This window comes from Sceloporus undulatus, chromosome 3 (genome assembly GCF_019175285.1).
Source record: "Sceloporus undulatus isolate JIND9_A2432 ecotype Alabama chromosome 3, SceUnd_v1.1, whole genome shotgun sequence".
Classification (NCBI taxonomy): Eukaryota; Metazoa; Chordata; class Lepidosauria; order Squamata; family Phrynosomatidae; genus Sceloporus; species Sceloporus undulatus.
In genome coordinates this window covers 270,228,797-270,238,149 of record NC_056524.1, presented here as the reverse complement: position 1 = coordinate 270,238,149, position 9,353 = coordinate 270,228,797, and the positions used below count along the sequence as shown (strand labels likewise).

At 49.9% G+C, this 9,353-nt stretch overlaps 1 protein-coding gene and 1 long non-coding RNA gene across 2 annotated transcripts in view; one reads left to right on the top strand and one right to left on the bottom strand.

Annotated features, from left to right (window-relative positions):
- The window catches only part of ARMC9 (armadillo repeat containing 9), a 1,183,007-nt gene that overhangs the window by 1,127,376 nt on the left and 46,278 nt on the right, over nucleotides 1-9,353 (bottom strand). The gene's annotated exons all lie outside the window — the stretch shown is intronic.
- Nucleotides 7-4,655, top strand: LOC121925353. Its single transcript, XR_006102858.1, has 2 exons — nucleotides 7-1,546; nucleotides 3,820-4,655. It is a non-coding gene; the product is annotated as an uncharacterized LOC121925353 (long non-coding RNA).

The following is a 9,353-nucleotide window of genomic DNA, read 5'->3' as shown; positions in this document are numbered from 1 at the left end:
TCACGCATAACAATTTCACATGACACTGCACAAAACCTTCCGTTAAAGTAGTCACAAAGAAGCATTAATGTACATCTTTTTACTTTGGGGATTTCAGTGACGATGCATTTCTGATATCACTATATTTGCTCAATTGTGTGTGATAATCATTTGCGCGATTACTCGCCATTGCTGCTTCGTTTGCGGGATGCTTTAAATGCTCTTTAAGCTTTCTTTAATGCCGAAATTAGTCCGAGTGTGATAAACTCCCTAGTTACGCTTACACAAAGGGGGAGGATTCGAATGCCCAACTGAGCCCTGGTGAAGAAAGGTCGTAGCATTTTCTCCCCAACCCCTTGAAGACTCAAATCTTTTCCACACCACACAATAGTAGCACTTTGACTGCACTTTAACTGCTATGGCAACATCCTACAGAATCCCAGGATTTCAAAGTCTCTGACTGAGAATTCTGAAAACATCTCCCTAAAGTGCAAATTTAGGTAAAGAATTTTCAAACATTATCTCAGGAATCCTTGCAACAACACTGTAGGGAAAATCAGCATTATTATCCCATTATGATGAGGGTTGCATCTGCAAGGCAGAAATAATGCAGTTTGACACTGCTTTAACTACCGTGGTTTAATGCTGTGGAAATCTGGGATTTGTAGTTTGGCAAGCCATTTAGCCTTCTCTGTCTCTGCTGCAAAACCAGAGTTGTAGTTTATGGAGATATTTCAAAATCTCTGCCTGAGAATTGTGAATACTTTCCCCTAAAACTGCAGATTTAAGTCAAACCTTACCTCAGGAATCCTTGCAACAACACTATAGGATAGATGAGTATTATTATCCCAGTATGGTTAGGAGGCTAAGCTGAAGAAAGAGGACCTCATTTGGAGCCTTCTAGTGAGGTTAAAGTGGTATGAAAGTGCTTCACTGAAGAGACTGGGGCATGTGTAGATGGGCCATTTAAACCAGTTTCTTTCGCATTGCCCTGTCTTCACAAGGCAGAGCTGTCTTCACGTGGGAAAGATAGTTCTGCAATGAAGCTGGGCCATTCCTTCCCTAAACCGAATTTTAAAAACTGATGACTCCCAGGAAAATCTAGAGCACTCTGAGTGACACCAGGTGGCTATTTCCACAGCATCCCCCTGTACTGCCCACTGCCACCAGTGCCGGTGGCATGGTTCAGTTCCTCCAAGATCACAACATAGTGGCAGCCATGTCTTTGATGGTGGGCACCTCATTTTTGACCTCAAAGGGAGCCATTTGTGTTGCTGCTGGTGGTGACATAGTGGAACGCATGTGTCATCCACCACCTGGTGTCGCTTTGGAGTATGGAGGTAATGGGGGAATCTGGGGACAGAATACTCTGGCCAAAGTATTCTGGCCAGTGTAGACCCACCCAAAACCTGTTCTTCTGGAGCCACATCAAAACTCTCTCTTCTGCTCTTTTGCTTCCAGGTTCTTCTCATCTTGACAGCACTGCAGGCTTCCATCTTCAGCATTTTGGGCAACGGTGGGCAGATTGCCTGTGCCCCACCTTTCTCCTCCAGAGCGCGGTCCCAGCGTGAGTTTGAGAATCTACTGTGTCCATCTGGGAGTTTATAGGGAAGGGGACTTGAGAGAGCAAACTGAGCAGAACCCCCAACTAACATAGAGGCCACCTGCTTACATCAAGTGGATGGAATGGAATGCTCCACCTATGACGGTCCATGTCCTTCCCGGCAGCTGGCCAAGCCCTAGGATTGCTCACTACTGCTGTGGCTTTCCATTGGGAAGAAGAAGATGAGGGAAGGCAATTCAGATGATGAAGCAGCAGCTTGTCTCAGTTTGGAGAAGGATGGGGGGGGGGGAAGGGTGCATTCCCAGATGGTGGGCCACTTCATTTCCCTTCCCCACAGAGCCAGGACCAGCTGCTATCTTCATTGTCCCAATTGATTGATTGCTTCCTTCCTTCTCCACTGGTAAGCAGCTGCAGCAGATTGGTAGTTATTGGAGGTTGGATTTGGACAGAGTGTAAAGGGCTTGAAAATAGTGAAAAGAGACATATGTGCATGTAAGCCACATTAACGTGCACAAAGGTCACTAGCAGGATCCTATGCAGTCGGTGCAAGGACTGAGGGGGAATGCAAAATACAAGGCTTTACCAAACAAGGTCTGACTTGGCTGTGCATGACAAGGAGATAGGAATGCCTAGGATCTGGTGCTGGGAGAAAAAGGGGATATAACATACATACATATATACACACATACACTAAAAAGCTTTGCTAGAAAAGCTGCCCCAAGAGAGTGATATGGGCTCCCCAGGACTTTGAAATAGCACAGAGGTTCAGTAGTTTGAGCATTGGATTATGACTCTGGAGACCAGAGGTTGAATCCCCACTCAAACATGGGTGACCGTGGGCAAGTCACACACTCTCAGCCTCAGAGGAAGGTAAAGGCAAACCCCTCTCAAATCTTGCCAAGAAGGATCCAGTGATAGGGTTGCCATAAGTCTGAAATGCCTTGAAGGCAAACAACAAAAAAGTGCAAAGAAACAGAAGTACTCACTGATGTCTATTGGTGCTTGATAGATGAAGGGAATGCTGTGGATATAGTATATCTTGATTTCAGTAAGGCCTTTGACAGGGTTCTCCATTACATTCTTGCAAACAAGCTTGTAAAATGTGTGCCAGACAAGGTTACATGGATTTGTAATTGGTTGACCGGCCAAAGGGTGCTCAACAATGGCTCCTTTTCATCCTGGAGAGAAGCGACCAGTGGGGTCCCAAAGGGCTCTGTCCTGAGCCCAGGGCTATTCAACATCTTTATCAATGACTTGGATGATAGAATTGGGGGGCGTACTTATCAAATTTGCAGATGACACCAAATTAGGAGGAATAGCTAATACTCCAGAGGACAGGACCAACATTCAAAATGACCTGAATAGACTAGAAAGCTGAGCCAAAGCTGACAAAATGAAATTCAATATGGAGAAATGTAAGGCACTGCACTTAGGGCAGAAAAATAAAATACACAGATATAGGATGGGGGACACCTGGCTGAATGAAACTACATGTGAAAGGGATCTAGGAGTCCAAGTAGACGATAAGTTGAACATGAGTCAACAGTGTGATGCAGCAAGGCCAATGCAATTTTAGGCTGCATCAATAAAAGTATAGTATCTAGATCAATATAGTGCCACTCTATTCTGCTCTGGTCAGGCCCCACCTGGAATACTGTGTCCCGTTCTGGGCCCCACAATTCAAAAAGGACATTGAGAAACTGGATCATGTCCAAAGGAGGGCGATTAAAATGGTGAAAGGTCTGGAAACTTTGCCCTATGAGGAACGATTCAGGGAGCTGGGGATGTTTAGCCTGGAGAAGAGGTTAAGAGGTGATATGATAGCCCTGTTTAAATATTTGAAGGGATGTCATATTGAGGAGGGAACAAGCTTGTTTTCTGCTGCTCCAGAGAACAGGACCCAGAACAATGGATGCAAGCTACAGGAAAAGAGATTCCACCTGAACATTAGGAGGAACTTCCTGACAGTAAGAGCTGTTCAGCAGTGGAACACACTCCTTCCTTGGAAGTCTTTAAACAGAGGCTGGATGGCCATCTGTCGGGGATGCTTTGATTGAGAGTTGGACTGGATGGCCCTTGTGGTCTCTTCCAACTATGATTCTGTGTTGTTGAGGCAGGGAATCTGTTCAGGGTTTTTATCCAAATATTAGAGGAGCAATTTAGATTGGTCCTTTAAAATTCAATCTGAAACCTGGCATAGTGTTGCCCCACCACAGCTAAGGGAGCTTCCAACTACAGCTGCACTCATCCTTTTCTTTCTCCTCTGTTGCTTGAAGAGATGCACTACCAGCTCCTGATTTTAGAGACCTTCATCCTGACCGTCCTGACCAGGATGTATTACCGGAAATCTGATGACCAGGCAGGCTGCTGTCCAGCTGGATCTCCAGAGAGCAAAACAGAGACCAATAGTCATTAAGCTGAACATGGAAGGATGGAAGAGAGCTGGCTGTCAGAGTCACAGAACTATTCATGTAGGCTTTTTCATTTTCGTTTTTTTTTACTTTTGGATATCCCAATTGGAATAACCAGATGCTTTTTGGAGGAAACTGGTTGCACCGTGCTAAGGGAAGGGGGAGCCAAAAAACACAAGAAGCAGTTTGATGCTGCTTTGTGACCAGTATATTCCGTGGACATACAAAGCCATCCATGACTGTGCATGTGATGTTCTTCTGGATGACTGCAAACCTTGTGTAGCTTATTAAAAGTGCTCAAGGGTTATATCATTTCATGCTGTAGGTCTTATTACATGGAACTAATAGGAGTTTCTTGAGATTCACTGTACTCTGGTTTGGAGCCTTGCATTGAATAGAGGCAGGTCCAGATCTTAAAAGAAAGTTAATGGTGAAGGAGGCTTTATTGCACTTGTCTTACTGCCTTTGTTTGCAGTCCCCTCTTGCATCAACCCTCCCTTGAGACCACTTTTTAAAAACCTTAAGCAAACAGCTCAAGCAAGATGCAGACCTGTGACATCAACCCCATCATTTTGTTACCCTTGCATGCTTTTTTAACCATCTCTGCATGATGAAGATGCCAGTGGGATTCAAAAGCTACCATAATGTTGTTGTTGTTTTACAGCTTCTGGCTGACCTAATAAAGAGATCACCACAATGTGTATTTTGTATTTTGTTGTATCATTGCATGGAGGATACATCTTAGCAACTGTGGGCTGTGATATTAGAAGATGTGTATCAGAATCCCATTGGTGACTTAATGCTGGCTTAAATAGTGTGATGTGATCAGCAGCACATTCTAGCAAGTTGCAAAAGGGAGGTATAATATTTGCTCCATCATTTGGTGTAACTACCGGTAATCGGCAAGGTGTTCTGTTCTCTAGGATGTTGCCAGTACTTTGATTTCACTTGGCAATCAAAGAGAAACAAAAATATTCCCCATTGGTAAAATGTATGGTGGGAATGCCGCATCGTAAGTGGACTTAGGTGTGCAGGAAATAGAACTAAGTAGTTTGAAAGCATCTGTATTAGAGTGCCGTGGCCAGTGGACATCAGAAGTGCCCAGTGAGGGTGAGGAGTGTCCGATGCTCATCAGGAGTGCCTGATGGACACTGAAAGCACCCAGTGTACACTGGAATACAATTACCCATGCTTGGGTGTGCATCTTCACAATTCACTAACTGGGGCTGCATCTGCACCAATAGTCACAGTTGCATGTACCTGCCCTTGAAAAGGACAGGTTGCTTACGTAACAGTATTTCTTCGAGTGGCATCTGCGAATACATACAAATGGGTTTCACTGCGCCTGCGCAGTGCTGCTCGGAACCTACTGGAATCACTGGGCAGAGTTAACTCTGCAACATATGAAACTTTTTGGCGGTAATCTGCCCACCCTTATAAGGCCCCTGCCTTCCCGCTCTTTCCCCAGTTCCGCAATTTTTCCGCCAAGCAGGCGATGGAAAGAGCCAGGTGAGCAGGACACTGAGGGGGACGGATGGGTGGGATTTGTATGTATTCGCAGATGACCACTCGAAGAAATACCGTTACAGGTAAGCAACCTGTCCTCTTCTTCGGGGTCTCTGCGAATCAACAAATGGTTTAGACTGACAAGCTTAGGTATGCGGCGGAGGGAGTTCCTGAGACCATGCTATGGTAAACCAAAGGTATATTTATTACAATAAAACACCTTGAACCATAAAGAGTCAGTCTTTTTGTTCATGCACAGATAAAACAATAACTTTGCTAAACCGAGAAGGGAACAGAGGTCATGCAAGACCGATCCCATAGGACTGTGTGCAAACCAACATTCAACAAAATGTAAACAGTGTCAACTGTACAAGAGTAATAAACACAAAATCAGTAGTGCAATCAATGCAACTCTGAAACCAACACAGCCCTCCCGAAGGCTGCGTCTCGGAGGGCCCTGGTGTCCAACCTATATGGTTAATAAAAGTCAGAGGTTGGGACGAGCAGCACCTTGCAGACATCCTCCAAAGGAATCCCGACAGGAATGCAGAGGATGCTGCCATTGACCTTGTGGAATGGGACCGAACCATGCCAGGGAGAGGCTTGCCTAACAGTTCATAGCAGAGGTGGATGGACCAGCCACCCATTTGGAAAGCCTCTGTGCAGACACAGGCAACCCCTTCTTCGGTTCCGAGTAGCACTGGAAAAGTCTCTCGGACCGACTGGAGGCAGAAGTTCTGTCCAGGTAAAATGCAGTGCTCTCTGACATCAAGAGAGTGTAGGCGTCGCTCCCATCCGACTCGGGTTGGATGCTAGAGTGGGCAACACAATGTCCTGGCACATGGGAAAGCAGACACTACCTTAGCAAAAGGTAATGTCCGTACGGAGGACCACCTTGTCCTTGGGGAACCTCAGGAATGGCTGGTCCCTCCGTAAGCACAGAGTTCGCCCGCACGGCGGGCAGAGGTGATGGCCACAGGAAAGCGGTTTTCAAGTCAATAGTCTCAAGTCCGCTGTGGCCATCGGTTCAAAGGGCTTGGATGGGAGAGCGGACAGTACCGACTCCAAACTCCAAGCCGGCATTGGTACCGAAACAGGAGGATAAAGGTGGCACAACCCTTCAGGAACCCCTTCATCAAGGGGGTCTTTGAAGAAAAAAACCCTCCCCCCGAACTGGTATTTGGCACAAATGGCAAAAGGTACATTTGATGGATTTGAGGGAAAGCCCTCCATCCAAAAGTGCCATCAAAAACTCCAGCACCACTGGAGTGGACACCTGTGCAGGAGACAAGCCCTTTTGGTCAAGGAAGAGGCAAAATCTCCTCCATTTCAGGGCATAAGAGCGCGGGGTGGAAGGTTCCTCCTCCTCGCAGCCAGGAACACCGTCCTCACTGCCCTGGCAAGACAGTCAGGGCCGAATCCCCAGGCTACCAGCGGCAGGCTCTCGATGTCGGGGTGGAGAATCGTCGTCCTGGATCGATAGCAGGTCCGTGCGAGGACGAGACGGGAGGAAGCATTCCTGGAGATGGAGAAGGGATGCGAACCACGGCTGTCTCGGCCACCACGGGTGATGAGGATCGACTGCGAGCGGTCCGTTGTCATCTTGGACACCACTCTGTGATGAGAGGGAACGGAGGGAAGGCGTAGAGGAGCTCCCCCGTCCGAGGAAAGGCAATGCGTCCCCGAGGGATTGTCCAATCGCTTCTGAGGCAGAACTGGGGACGGGGGCTGTTTCCACCTGGCGCGAAGAGGTCGATCCGGGGGGTTTCCCCCACCAATCGAAAAGGTTTGCTGACCGTCTCGGGATGGAGCCCCACTCGGGCACACCGAAGGAGATCTGCGGAGGCGATCGCCAACTCGTGTCCTCCCCGGGAAGGTGAATCGCCTGGAGGAGGACGCGCCTCTGGATGCACCAGTCCGAGATTGCAGAGGGGAGGTCGAGCAGGGTCCTGGATCTGGTACCACCTTGTTTGTTGAGTAGTACATCACGGTGGTGTTGTCCGTCCTCAGGAGGACCACTCTTCCTGCGACAGCAACTCGAATGCCTCAAAGCCTTCTCCACGGCGAGCATTCCAAAGCGTTGATGTGGAGGAGCTGGTCTTGTGCGGACCACCTGTCTTGACGACCAAGTCGAGCAAGTGGAGGCCCCATCCCTCCAGGATGCATCGGTTGTCAGAATCAGTTGTGCCTGGGGCTGATGAAAAGGCATCCCAGTGCAGACGTTGGGGCTGTCTAGCCACCACTGAGGGAAGCGGCCACCGGTCTCGGTACCTTGAGCCATTTTGAAGGAGGGTCCACACGGAGAGAAGAGGGAGAGGACCAGGATTGGAGCGGCCGAAGACGAAGTCTGGCCCAGGGGGTGACGAATGTCGGTCGATGCCATGTGGCCCAGGGCGACTTGGACGTCTCTGGCTCTCACCCTTCGTGGGAGATGCACGGCCTGAGGGACGTTGTCAGGGCCTGAAACCGACCGAAGGGAGGAAGCTAGGCAGTTTTTCGGAGTCGAGGATGGCCCCGAGGAACTGACCTGCCTGGTCGTGTGAAGTGGGACTTTCCCGTTGAACACCAGCCCGAGGGAGTCCAAGAGGTCAATGCGAATGAGACGGCCTCCTGCAGCTCGTCTTGGGATTCGGCTGCAAACAAGCCAGTCGTCCCAGGTAGGGAAAGACCATGAAGCCCTTCTGATGAAGGTATAACCACCACCGGTGCCATGCACTTTGTGAAGCTCTGGAGCCGTGGCCAAGCCGAAAGAAGCACATTGTAGTGGTACGAGTCGGAGCCGACAGCGAAGGCGAGGAATCTCCGGTGGGACTCTCGGATCCCGATGTGGAAGTAGGCGTCCTCAGGTCAACAGTCGCGAACCACAGGCCCTGATGAAGTAGAGGCAGATGGAAGCCAAGGTTACCATTCGAAAGCGACGGTAGTCCAGGAACAAGTTCAATTGTCTCAAGTCCAGGATGGGCCTGATGCCCCCATCCGCTTTCGGTACCGTGGAAGTACCTGGAGAAAAAGGCCCTGGGACATTGGTCGGGCAGCAAAGGGAGATTGCCCCTTTACCAAGCAAGGTGCGCACTTCGTCGAGAAGGGTGTCCGAGGGGGGAGTGGACATGAATCCAGTTGGAGGGAGCTCTGGAACTCGAGAGCATAACCCCTACGGACGATGTTGAGAACCCACGAGTCCGATGTTATAGAGGCAGCAGTGTTAACAAAGGGCCTCAAAATGTCCAGAGAGAGGGGTGAAGGAGAGACGAAGCGCGCTGCATCCCTTCAGGCTCCTTCTTGCCCTGGTCGGTTGTCCTGCCGGCAGGACTTGCGGTACCGAGGCAGGAAGTTGTGACGGCCAGAGGAGGAGGAAGATTGCGAGGGGAAGCGTGTCTCTGGGAGCCCTGCGGCTGGGCTGCGATCCCGGGGGAAGGCCCCCTGTGACTGACCTTGCGGCGCCACGGGCGCTGACGCTTCCAGAACGGAGAAGCCGTGTGCTGAGGACATGCCGTGCTTCTCGCCGCCGCCTTCATCCGGAACTTGCGGTTCAGGCGGTCGTCGGGTCTCGGCGTGGAAAGCCCGGTCCCGTCAAGCGGCATGCCTCGATGGCTGCCCTGACCGTAGGGTTGGGTCGGAGGCCTCAACCAGGCATGGCGTCGAAGGCCATGATGCTGACATGGCCTCCAAGACAGTCCGCAATTCCTGGAAGTGGTGATGAGCCAACTTCCAATGGAATGGGCTTCGTCCCATCTCCACCAGCTGCCTCTGGATGTCATCTGGGACGTCCGGGACAGGGGGGAGATCCGTTCCATGAGGGTCTGGATGTAGGCTCCCAGCAGGCGGTGTAGTTGGCAGCCTTGACGCGAGCCGATGCCGAATAGGCCTTCTTGGCCAGTCCGTTTCCACCGTCT